Below are 12,999 nucleotides of genomic sequence, written 5' to 3'. Positions count from 1 at the left end.
CCCAGCACTGGACCGCTGCCTAACAGAACACACACTGGAGTGACCTGACCCAGTATTAGTGTATTACTGGACCTTTAACTGTTCTAGATGTTCTATCAGTGACCCTCACTGTAAAGCAGAGCTAATGTTAGCCAATCCCATCAGTCACACAGCTCAGCTCAACCGCTCAAAAATACAATACCATTTATTATTGTTTTACTGAAAATAAATCACATACAGCTCCGGAGGAAATGAAGAGAGCACCTTAATTATATTTATTAAATCTGTATCTCTACGAGTCCGGCAGCTGATTTATTCCAGACATTTCATCAAACAGAGCGGAGTTCTCTGAATTTACAGACTAAGAACCACATAAAGTCCCAACAGCAGTGTGAGAGACTAGTGGAGAGCCGGCCGAGACAGGAGAGCTGTGATTGGCCTTCGAGGTTATTATTTCACCATAGTGATTCTGAATGATCTCAGAGTTCAGATATTAGTACTGTGTTTAAATCTGAATAATAACTTCTTTACTTTATAATTATTATCATCATTTCTCTGCTTTATTTGAGCTTGTTTTTGAGCAGGTGTCATTTCTGCAAATAAATAAATAAATAATATATTTAATAATATTTTTATTTGGAATTTAGGGAAAATGTTGTCCAGGGTTTATGAAACCAACAACACTAATGTTCATTTCTCTTATTATTGAAAGTAAGCAGTAAAACTCTTTTATTGTATTTTTGTACATTATTGTACAATACATTATATTATGTAGTTTATGGGACTTTACATTCCTGTCAAATCTTTATTTGTATTCAATCTGTTTTACTGAGCTTCTCCAGGTGCTGTAAACAAATGCAGAGTTGGTGCTGTGACAGAGTCAGTGACCCCCTGGCTGCGCTTCACAAACACTACTCACACTATCCCAAGAGACTTACCCCCACAATTTAGATCATTAAGGAACATTTCTAAGATTGGGCCCAGTGGGTCTAGTGAGTCTAGTAAGTCTAGGCCCACCCATTTTTATCACAACCCAAACAGAATTACTCCAAAAGCTGAATAAACAAGCAAACCGAAACAGATTCAAATGTTTAAAAATGCTTCTTTTCTTCTTTTCTGTACATTACAGTCCCCGTTCACCAGCCAAAGCAGGGACATACTCTCACAACTGCAGCTTTTAGTTTTTATGTATAACACTAGGTTATATATGAACCATTTCCAACATCCGTCTAACTAAAGTTCTGTTTAGTAAAAACAAACTGTTTCATTAAGATCTGCTCTATATTAATATTTCATATTTCAGCTTTTCTGACAGTAAAAGACAAATAAAGAACATACATTTTACAGAATCACAACTAAAACCATCTTATACTTAAAACCTGAAGTGAGGGAAACGTTAAGAGCACAGATATAAACTCTACCCAGGTCTGTTCGGTTAGCTAGGGTAGCTAAGAAGTTCAGCTGCCCAGCTACAGTTAGATTAGCCGACTACAATTCCCTCATTACTCAGCGAATGTTAACGTCTGTTTCCAAAACACAAAACGTTCAGTTACGTGTTTTAATAAATGAAATCTCTACCAGGTGAAATCTCTACCAGGAGACTCCAAAGCAGCATCACCGCTCTTCAGCCAATCAGCAGCCGCCACCTGTGTCTAAAAGTCTAATCACACGTTTCTTCGATGCTTTCAGAAGTGACGTCACATCTCTCCCTCCTTCCTTCCTTCCGCCACCAGTTCGGTCCAGACGGATGCCAAGGAGTAGGCTCCGCCCCCTGCCTCAATGTTCGGCAGGATCTGCGAGAGTCCCGATGGTGCAAGACCTGGGCTGATGACGAAAACCGCCAAACATGGTGGAGGTACTGCTAATTACTGCTCTTTCAGGACTCTCACAGGTCCTCTACAGCGGTCACTGTGAATGTAGCTTTATGGACAAAGACATCAGGAACAGCCACGGTATGATCTGGTATGAACACACACACACACACACACACACACTCTTTTCATGTGAAGTGGGAATGGGGAGTTCAAGTGAATTTCTCCTGTTTAGAGGGTGGGCACTCTCACACCTCCAAACATACACACACACACACACAAATACATTCCTAAGACCCAAAGCCCACCAGTTCTACAGGTACTTGAAAGGGAATGCTGTCTTGCTATTTCCCAAGACAGCGCCAAGCAGATGTTCTGCCTCTTTATTGTTGAAAAGCTCCCGACATGCCGGAGACGCTTTAGAGCTGAGCTGGGAATCAGACAATCTGTCAGAACCTGAATTCCCAACATCTGCTCACACAACTGGAATGTTATTGGGTTGAGGCTGCTGGACGATGGACTTCTTTAACCCGCTCTGTGCCGTTCACCCTCTGGGCAAGTCAGAGATCCCTCACCAACTACTATCAGAACTAATCTTTATTTCTCCATGTTCATATTACCATGGCTACCTTGTGTCGACCGGAGAACGATGGGTTCCCCTGTTGGTTCCTCTGAAGTGTTCTTGCTCTCATTCTGAGGGAGCTTTTCCTCTGGTTCTCTGACTCAGGACACCTCATGAAAACTGTTGTTTTTTATATATTTAAACATCTGAACATTTGATAAAACAACAAGCCTGAAGATTCCTCTGTCCAGAACACATTCCAGAATTCCTAGTCTAGGTCCTGACCTTATGGTTTTTTACAGTGAGGATTTCCTCATTGCATTGTGTGTAGCTTCTTTCTGATGGTAGACGCTGTCCTTTGACATCAGCTGTGGTGAGAGCTCCCCGAAGATCCTGTGATGAGATTTTAAACATTTCAGGACTGTTGGACTCTTCTCCACTCTTCCTGAGGTTTTGCCGCTGGGCTGATCTTGCTGAGACGGTCTGATCTGGTCATGTTGGTCAGCTGTTCTTCTTGTATATGATTTAGTGGACGGTGGAACAGCAGCTGATCTCTTACTGTTCTGAGATCGGTTTAAACCCCTTCCCACACTCCTCTGCACCTCCACCCTTCTTCCTGAAGGCCTCAGAGAGCTCTCTGGATCTGACCATGGTGATCTTCTTCATCTCTCACTTTAACCATCAACTAAACGTCTGAGGTTTGAATCAGACAGACTCCTCCAGAAAAATCCTCTCCAACCATGTTCTGATCATCTGCAGCTGATCTTCTGCTCCTGACTCTACGTGAATCATGGCTATGAGGATGGGTTCGACGCTCTCTGTTAAAGGTGCTGCATAAACAAACATGAACATGAACTTGAAGATATTCCAGCAATAGTTGGACTTCATTTGATCACTGTTTGTTTGGTCGTCTCTGCTGCACGCGGAACACCTCATGATTTCCATTAAGGGTGGAAACTCAGTAATACTCTTCATAATTGCACCACATTACATTTAAAGATAGCCATGATCCTGCCTCTTACACACACACACACAAACACACACTCTAAACACACACCCTAAAGACGCTGCAGGGGCTGCTGTTATTTTACAGCCCCTATTACCCGTACATGTGTTTAGCATCGTTAACTTGCAGGATGGTAATTACTGACGGCTCCGAATTCTGCTCTGTTAACGGCAGCGGCTCTGTTTTATAAGACACACAGGATGAAGGCCAGTAATCGCTTCCTAATGGCTTCAGTTTTGCCAGGAAGTGCAGCGTAACAATGACTTTAATAGTGGGAGGAGGTGAGGTAAGAGGTGTTTCTAAGCCCTGTTATAAATCCTGGCCTCGAACATCTGCAGGTTCCTCCCGTCAACCCTGTGATGGGGCTTCTTATTCAGATTCCCTGTCCCACCTTAAAAGATGCAGCAGTTACATTCAGATGCCTGCGCTCGTCCAGCCTGCTGTCTTTACTGCCCTCTACTGTTCCCTGCTACGTCCTGCGGTCCCTCCTTCTGCATCCTGCAACCCTCTGCTGCCCTGCGCTCTCCGTACTGTTCCCTGCTCCCTCCCTCCCTTCTCCCTCCCTATGGCCCATTGCTACCTTCTGTGACCTCCAGCTGCCCTGTCCTGTCCTGTCGTCCAATGCTCCATGGTGGGCTCTATGTTGCTCATTGTTGACTCTTACTTTCCCCTGCTGATCTCTGCTGCCTCCTGCAACCCTCTGCTGCCCTGTGTTGTCCCCTACTGCTCCGTCCTCCTTCTCTCGGCCACGTCCCTTCTTGTGCTCACTGCTACTCCCCATGGCCCGCTGACGCCTCTCTCTCTGGACGTGGTGGTCAGGGTTGATCAGTGAGGGGCAGTAAATTATTCAGTCCTACTTGTGGAATAAGGGTCAGTCACTTTTACTCTCTCTGCATTATTAAACTCCACCCATACACCCGTCGCCATGGCAGCACATGTCACTCCTTTATAAAGGACATCCTACTTTCTCTCCCTGCAAAATTCTCTCTCTCTCACTCTGTCTCTCGTCCTCCCTTTCTCTCTTATAAACACCGCCTTATTGCCTTTCTCTCCATCACTCTTACGCCTCTCTCTCTCTCTCTCTCTCTCTCCTGCCCCTTTGACTCACACATCTCTCTCTCTCTTTCACACACACACACACACACCTGCATCACGTTCGTCCTTTATCCTCCCTCCTCTTAAACTGTGTAACAAATATGAGGAACATTATGTGTTTATTTTGGTGTTGATGTTGGTGATGGTGGTGGTGTTGTTGGTGATTGTGGTGGTGTTGTTGGTGATGGTGGTGGTGTTGTGGTGTTGGGGTGTTGGTAGTGTTGGTGGCGGTGTTGGTGTTGTTGATAGTGGTGTTGGTGCAGTTGGTGATGGTGTCAGTCCCTCAGTCCTTCAGTCCTTCACTCCATCAGTCCCTCAGTCCTTCACTCCATCTGTCCCTCAGTCCTTCACTCCATCAGTCCCTCAGTCCTTCAGTCCTTCACTCCATCAGTCCCTCAGTCCTTCAGTCCCTCAGTCCTTCACTCCATCAGTCCCTCAGTCCTTCACTCCATCAGTCCCTCAGTCCTTCAGTCCATCAGTCCTTCACTCCATCAGTCCCTCAGTCCATCAGTCCTTCACTCCATCAGTCCCTCAGTCCTTCAGTCCATCAGACCTTCACTCCATCAGTCCCTCAGTCCTTCAGTCCTTCACTCCATCAGTCCCTCAGTCCTTCAGTCCCTCAGTCCTTCACTCCATCAGTCCCTCAGTCCTTCAGTCCATCAATCCATCAGTCCTTCAGTCCATCAATCCATCAGTCCCTCAGTCCTTCAGTCCATCAATCCATCAGTCCTTCAGTCCCTCAGTCCTTCACTCCATCAGTCCCTCAGTCCATCAGTCCCTCAGAGTAACAGGGCCTCATAAAGCCTAAAACATACATGAGTCAGTTTTGAGAAGAGAACATGGTTCTGAGTGCTGTGCTTCATTCTGCAGGTGAAATGTGGCTAACAGCTGCTCTCGGAGTCTCGGCTCCTCTCAGGAGTTCTTCATGCTCTTCAGGAGTCTCGTGCTGCTGTGGGAGAACTGAACGTGAACTGAATCAGACTGAGCTGCTCTGTTATGGAACACACTGACCTGGAGATTAACTAGTTAATAACCAGACCATGCTGTCAGTGAGGCTCCACTGTCCTCACTGCTGCACATCGTTAAACACAGGGTTGTGTGCAGCTTCATCACCGGCGCTCCCTCAGATGGGTGCTGAGTGCTTGAAGCATAAACAGTCTGAACTGACCGAGGGCCAGTAAACTCAAGAGACGCGTCAGGAGGCTGGTGATGCCGTCACACAGCGACGAGCAAACCAAACACTTCAGGAGACGGAGCTGACCTGACCTGAAATGACCCATTTCTCTTTTTGAGGCTTGGTTCCTCTCTGTGGTTCTGCTTTATGCTGTTAGGAGGTTCAGTGTCCAGTCCTGGAAGTTCTTCTCAAAGGAAGTTAAGGGAACAGCAGATGTACCTGATTGGCCACGTAGTGCCACGCCTACCGAGGGTCACAAAGTCCAGGAACGGAAACTGGATTCAGGGTCCAGATTTGAAGACCTCTGCTGATTCCTCCGAATTCTCTTGCTGAGGTTCTCCTTTCTGTGGTTCTGTTATGAAGTTCTGCACATAAAGGGTTTGGGTGGGAGCTCACAGCGGAACCCCAGTGCAAGAAAGTCCATTCTTTTATCTTTAATTACTATTGTGTATCAAACAAGCTGCTGCCCTCAGGCCAGGTCACGCCACCCACCAGCATCTAACATTACCCTAAGGTTTATATTTTTAGAGGATTTATTTGGAAGGCAGTAATTCTAATTACATAAGTACAATAATTACTGTGATCCAAAAAGGTAGTCTAAAACAAATACAGGGCTGTACCTACTAGTGGTGTTACAGCATCCCAGGTCCAATGAGGATGTGCTGTTTACCTGTTGGAGGTGTTAGAACAACAAGTCCAACAAGATTGGTGTGGTCCGACAGATAACACCACTACCTGCCAGTGAGCTATCACAGCATGTGGGAGACTGGGGTTCGACTCCTGGTCTGGGGGACTTTGCTGTGCTACACTAATAAGAGACCTTGGGCAAGACTCCTAACACTACACTGGCTCACCTCTGGAATACGAGTCAATATGAGAATACTACATGCTGTCGACGCCCAACATACAGGACCTGGGTCTGTATCTGCTGGAACGTCTTAGTGTCGAAGGGGCTGGTTTATCAGCATGTGGAAGAACAACACTGCCGCCTCCACTGCCGCTGTTTCTGCTTTAGTGAAGATTTATCTTTGTGTAATATCATAAAGACCAGCTGCAGATTTACACTCCTCCAGACCACAGCAAATTAATCAGAGAGAGAGAGACTGGCGGTAAATGAGATTAGTAGTCCTGCTCTCTGTGAGGTTATTATTCTGAATGCGCTCTTTCACCTCAACCATATCTCACCTCAGTTACATCCAGTCTGCTCAACATATCTAATATTGCTCTTTAGGAGAAAATGAACATATTACTTAACCTCTTTCTACATGTTTCCTCACTTCATTTGAGGAACTGTAGCTCCAGGGAATTATATTTGGATCCTATTGAGTTTAAAAGAAATTTGATGGAATCTCATCATATCAATACATTACATTACATTATTCTGTAGTTTATAAACTGTTTTATTTCTGAAAATAATCCAGTGTTTTATGGTGTTAAATAAATAAGACCATTCTGTAAGATTAAACAGATTAACACACTCACACATCACACCACTCGAACTACCAGGAGAAGTCATGTTCTGAGGCAGTAAGCTGTACAGCTGGGCAATATGACAATGATTTATTGGATCGTGAAATTTTGTTATCGTGGTACACAATATGTTTTTATGAGAATATTGTGGATATTGTCAGAGCCCTGCTTAAAGAGCCCTGAATATCCATACGCTTAATTACGAAGAGTGTACACAGTCTTATTAATTGAATAGAATGAAGCATATTTTGAGTAAAAATCATGGTACTCTGTACGGGAGAGTATTTGGATAGATGTTTTACAAAACCTTACGCTGTTGCCGCATTTTGTCTACATGACGAAATATTGTGATAAATATTGCATATCGTAAAAAATGTCTTTAAATATTGTGATTTTTCTAGTAAGCCATGTAATACAATTCCTGCAGATCTTACAGGAGCACCTTCATCCTGTGAGTCTCCCATTGTACCACATCCCAGAGATGCTCCACTGGCTGTGGTTTGAACAATAAGATACAGTCTCTATATATAAAGTTACTCCAACAAAAGCAGGAGAAACCCTTTAAATATCCTTGACTTCAGAAGATACAGTTAATGAGCAGGTGTCTCAATACTTTTGTCCAGGTACTGTGATTCTTTGTATTGTAACGGTTCCGTGTGGAACAGTGAAGGACCTATTTTGTAAGAGTGTAATGTGCTTTTGTCAGTTTGTGTATCTGAGAGGGTCGGTTTCGCCTCCCTCCCCGTTTCCTGGGAAATGTTTGCTAATCTTCCACGGCGAGTGCCGTCCCAGCAGTTTAGAGGACGAGTGGAGGAAGCTGTGGTTTCCTGCAGATATCTCCTTCAGCAGGATGGTGCTGAAAGATACTTGGTGTTCCTTTGTGGCACCCATGCCCGATGTGAAAGTCACCCAGTTTCCAAATAAGGAGCGTGCTACTTTCCTCAGCGCTGATTGCAGACAGCTTCTCTGCAGCCTACTTCAGCCCGGTCAGCCCGGCCAGGATGTCCGTCACTCGTTACCCTTCCTTACATCTTTATTCTGAGAGTCCTCTGCAGGAATAAAACAAAACTGCTCTCCTTTTTTAAGAAAAATCTGCTGAAGACATTTCTGGAGATATACATTATATTTTTATTGACATTAGCTAACATTACCTCCACCAGCTGCACTCCTGCTTTATAGAATGACATGTTTTTAAATATGTTTTACTTTAGGAACAGAATAAGAGTTTAACGCACATTCTATGATTTGGTGAAAGCCTCTGTTGGTTAGCCGCTGTCCCCGTCAGTAGGATTTCACTGTGGTCAGCGAGGCTTTCCAAGAATACAGGACATTCCGATTTCCGTTTGATTGTTTGGTCATCAGTAAAGTGGATTACTCTGAGGTTTTGTGGCTGTGGCACCCCAGGCGGCTGCGCTGGCTATCATCGCCAAGCGTCTGCTAAATGCCGTAAATGTAAATGTAAATTGGAAGAGAAGGAAGACTGTCCTACCCACTCAGAGAGAGAGAGAGAGAGAGAGAGAGGACAGTTATGCTCTTTGGGACACTGACGGATGGCTTTGGCATCACAGGGGACTGAACTCGAGACCTCTTGATGACAATGCCAACGATTAGCTGGCTGCTCCGCTGGGGAGTGAGTCAGGAGTGTATACTAGGCAGTTCAGTAATGCTGAATGTGACGGTGTGTGTCTCACAAAAACACTGTTTACCAGCTGCCGTTCCGATACTACCGAGGGTTTAGTCTGCTCACGTCCTTCCACACTCCCCACCTGCAACCTGACGCATCCTACTCTGAGAGTGAAGCGTGGGGTTCTGGACTCTGAGGGAAAGTTTGCTGAAGTGGGGACCGGCGAGGACGAGGATGCTTTCGGCAAAGACAAGCTGACCCACTTAGTAAACATACTGAACACCCGGCCAGAGACCTCCCACTGCAAGGACAGAGGAACACCCCACTGCAGAGAGAGAGAGGAGAACAGGAGGTGGAGAAAGACTAAACTCTTCTCTCTATCTGAACTCCGTCACTTCAGTTTCCTCTTCAGCGTCATCCAGAGGAGAACCCTTTGGTCTTGGTTCCTCTCAGTTCTTCTTGCTCTCACTCTGAAGGAGAGCTTCCTCTGGTTCTCTCACTCTGGGTTCGAATCTCTACTAAAACTGCTACAGTGTTACCAGCTGATTGCTATGGTGTTGCATTGGTATCCCAAACGGTTGCTATGGTGTTGACAAGTGATTGGTAGATCAATGCTATAGTGTTGCTAGGTGCTTGCTATGGTGTTGGTTTTGGGGTTGTTAGAATGTTGCTAGGTGGTTGCTGTGATACACTATGTGGTTGGTTGGGTGTTGCTGCTGTATTTGTATCATCATGACTTAAAGCACATTACACTGTCCAAATGTATCCGGACACCTGCTCTCCCAGTGTTTCTCCGGACATAATGCTAAACAGCCAGGGCTTTGTCCCCCTTTGCCACAGTAACAGCTTAATACCCCTCTAGCCCACGGCTGGCATTAGGTACGCTGACCTTAGGGTCATGTGATCATGTCCTGTTTTATTGGTCAGCTCTTTTTATGGAGATTATACAGCTGTGTTTACATGTGAATGCAACTAGCACCAAACATGCTAACAATGAATGAAAAGTAGTTGATAATGCATCATTCTGACACAAATGTGCATACACACGTGGACAAAATTGTTGGTACCCCTCGGTTAATGAAAGAAAAACCCACAATGGTCACAGAAATAACTTGAATCTGACAAAAGTAATAATAAATAAAAATCCTATGAAAATGAACAAATAAAAATCAATTTATTGATTTTTATTGACATTGATTTTGAACCATTGCTTCAACAGAATTATTTTATTAAGGAAAGTCATTAAACAGGCCTGGACAGAAATTATGGTACCCCTGAAAATAATGTGACCAAAGGGACATGTTAAATCAAGGTGTGTTCACTAATTAGCATCACAGGTGTCTATAATCTTGTAATCAGTCAGTGGGCGTATATATAGGGCTACAGGTGGTCACTGTGCTGTTTGATGACATGGTGTGTACCACACTTAACATGAACCAGAGGAAGCAAAGGAAAGAGTCTCAGGAGATCAGAAAGAAAATTATAGACAAGCATGTTAAAGGTAAAGGTTATAAGACCATCTCCAAGCAGCTTGATGTTCCTGTAACTACAGTTTCACATATTATTCAGAAATCCAAGCCAACCTCCCTGGACGTGGCCGTAGGAGGAAAATTGATGACAAATCAAAGAGATGGAAAATACGAATGATAACAAAAGAGCCCAGAAAAACCTCTAAAGAGATTAAAGGTGAACTTCAAGCTCAAGGAACATCAGTGTCAGATTGCACTGTCATTGTTTGAGCCAAAGACTTCATTGGAGACGACCAAGGAGGACACCATTATTAAAAGCAAATCATAAAAAGGCCAGACTGGAATTTGCCAAACTACATGTTGACAAGCCCCAAAGCTTCTGGGAGAATGTCCTATGGACAGATGAGACAGAAATTGATGTTTTTGCCAAGGCACATCAGCTCTATGTTCACAGACGGAAAAAGTAAGCACATCAAGAAAAGAACACTGTCCCTACTGTGAAACATGGAAGAGGCTCTGTTATGTGCTGGGGCTGCTTTGCTGCATCTGGCACAGGGTGTCTTGAATCTGTGCAGGGTACAATGAAATCTCAAGACTATCAAGGGATTCTAGAGAGAAACGTGTGAATTTCACAGTGTCAGAAATTTTGGTCTCAGTCGCAGGTCATGGGTCTTGCAACAGGATAGTAACACCCAAGAAAGGCTAAGAGGAAAACATTGGACTATGCTGAAGTGGCCTTCTATAAGCCCTGATCTAAATCCTATTGAGCATCTTTGGAAGGAGCTGAAACATGCCATCTGGAAAAGGCACCTTCAAACCTGAGACAACTGGATCAGTTTGCTCATGAGGAGTGAGCCAAAATACCTGCTGAAAGGTGCAGAAGTCTCATTGACAGTTACAGGAATCGTTTGATTGCAGTGATTTCCTCAAAAGGTTGTGCAACAAAATATTAAGTTAAGGGTGCCATCATTTCTGTCCAGGCCTGTTTCATGAGTTTTTTTTTTAAATAATTAAAAAATAGCATTGTTGAAAATCAATGTCTGACTTTCATTGGTTAATTTTCCTAGAAGTTTTATTTATTATTACTTTTATCAGATTCAAGTTATTTCTGTGACCATTGTGGGTTTTCCTTTTATTAACCGAGGGGTACCAACAATTTTGTCCACATGTGTATATCCATACAGTGTAACTGGTAGCCAGTAACATCCGTGTCAGCAATAGGTGCAAGTAGCTGAATATGCGATTTAGAAAGGCTGTCCAGATACTTTTGTACATGCAGTATTGTTAATAGCCTTGTAGCTCCAGTGCTAAGGCTAGACTTCAGAAACCAAACAGGCCTTGGCTGATGGAAATGTGATTTTTCTCTGATGGCTTTAATCAGACTGTTTAACAGCACAGCCACATGGTATGCAGCGCCTGTGCCAGTCCAGCACACACCTACCTCAGTGTGTTACAACACTCAGCCGTCTAAATATCAGACACAGATGTTCAGCCTGAGGATTTTCCTGCCTGCGCTGAACGCTGCCTGTATCACTGCCTTCATAAACACAGCCCAGGAAATTAGGATTAGCATACAGAACTCATTCCAGATGCTTTTGCCTCCTGAGCGTCTTTAGGACCAAGATACACTATATGGACAAAAGTATTGGGACACCTGCTCAGTCACTGTTTCTTTTGGTTGGAGTAACTGTCTCAACTGTTCAGAGAAGAAGGCTTTCAACTAGATTCTGAATGAGCATTGCTGTGAGGATTTAATTGCATTCAGCAACAAGAGCGTTCATTAGTGAGGTCAGAATGTTGGATGATGATCACCACCCCACGTCATCATCTCATCTCATCACCCCAACTCCTCAACTCATCCAAAAGTACTGGATGGAGCTCCACCACCATCATTCCAGAGAACACAGTTCTTCCACTTCCACTGTAATAAAGGATTATCTTATCTTGTACCCCTCTAGCACAAGCCTGACAGTGACAGAAGTAGCATCATCATTAATATTTAATGTGCTCTGTGAGGATTCTGGGTTCTGCTGCGTGCCCTCACAGAGTGTCTAAGCACTGAAAATGGAAAATTATCGAAATAATAATAATAATAATAATAAGGCATGCTTATTTATATAGCACTGATGTACACTGCGGTCATTCAAAATGCTTTGCAAACAAGAAAACACAAATATGATTCATATTAGAAAATGTAAAACTTTAAAATTTTAAAGAAAGAACATCAAACATACAATGAACATTATGGTTATTAATGATAAAAATAATACAATTGTAATAGCAATAACAAAACAAGAGACCTAGTACTAATTACTAAGAATTAATATGTCCAGAAATAATAATAGACCTCCCAATATCTCCTCTCTCCAAGGGGATAAAACAGGAAGTGGCACATAAATAATAATAATTAAATAAATTAGAAAAGGAAAAAAGCATGTAAGGAAAATACACTTCAACACTTTGTTATTATGATAAAAAAGAATAAATAAAGTTTTAAATTAGATTAGATTAATAAATAATAAAAGCTGTAAAAACCTGCAAAAAAGTCCAGATCAACACCAGCTTCTGCTGGCAGATGATCTAAGCTGGTGATTGGTGGTCAAGGTGGCTAAAAAGCTGGACATCCAGGTGAAAATATAGCCTATACTGGTTAACCAGCTCCATTATAGAGACCAGTATAGTGTATGGTGTGACTGTTGCTGGTCTTGCTGGTGGTTTAGCTTGGTCAGGTTGATCATGCTGGATCAGTTAATCCATCAACTCAAACAAAGACATTCTCTATACAGGTCAAGAGCCAAACTGATCAAAC

This window comes from Salminus brasiliensis, chromosome 14, assembly GCF_030463535.1.
Source record: "Salminus brasiliensis chromosome 14, fSalBra1.hap2, whole genome shotgun sequence".
Taxonomy (NCBI): Eukaryota; Metazoa; Chordata; class Actinopteri; order Characiformes; family Bryconidae; genus Salminus; species Salminus brasiliensis.
The sequence above is the reverse complement of the archived record's forward strand: the minus strand, read 5'-3'. Positions refer to the sequence as shown.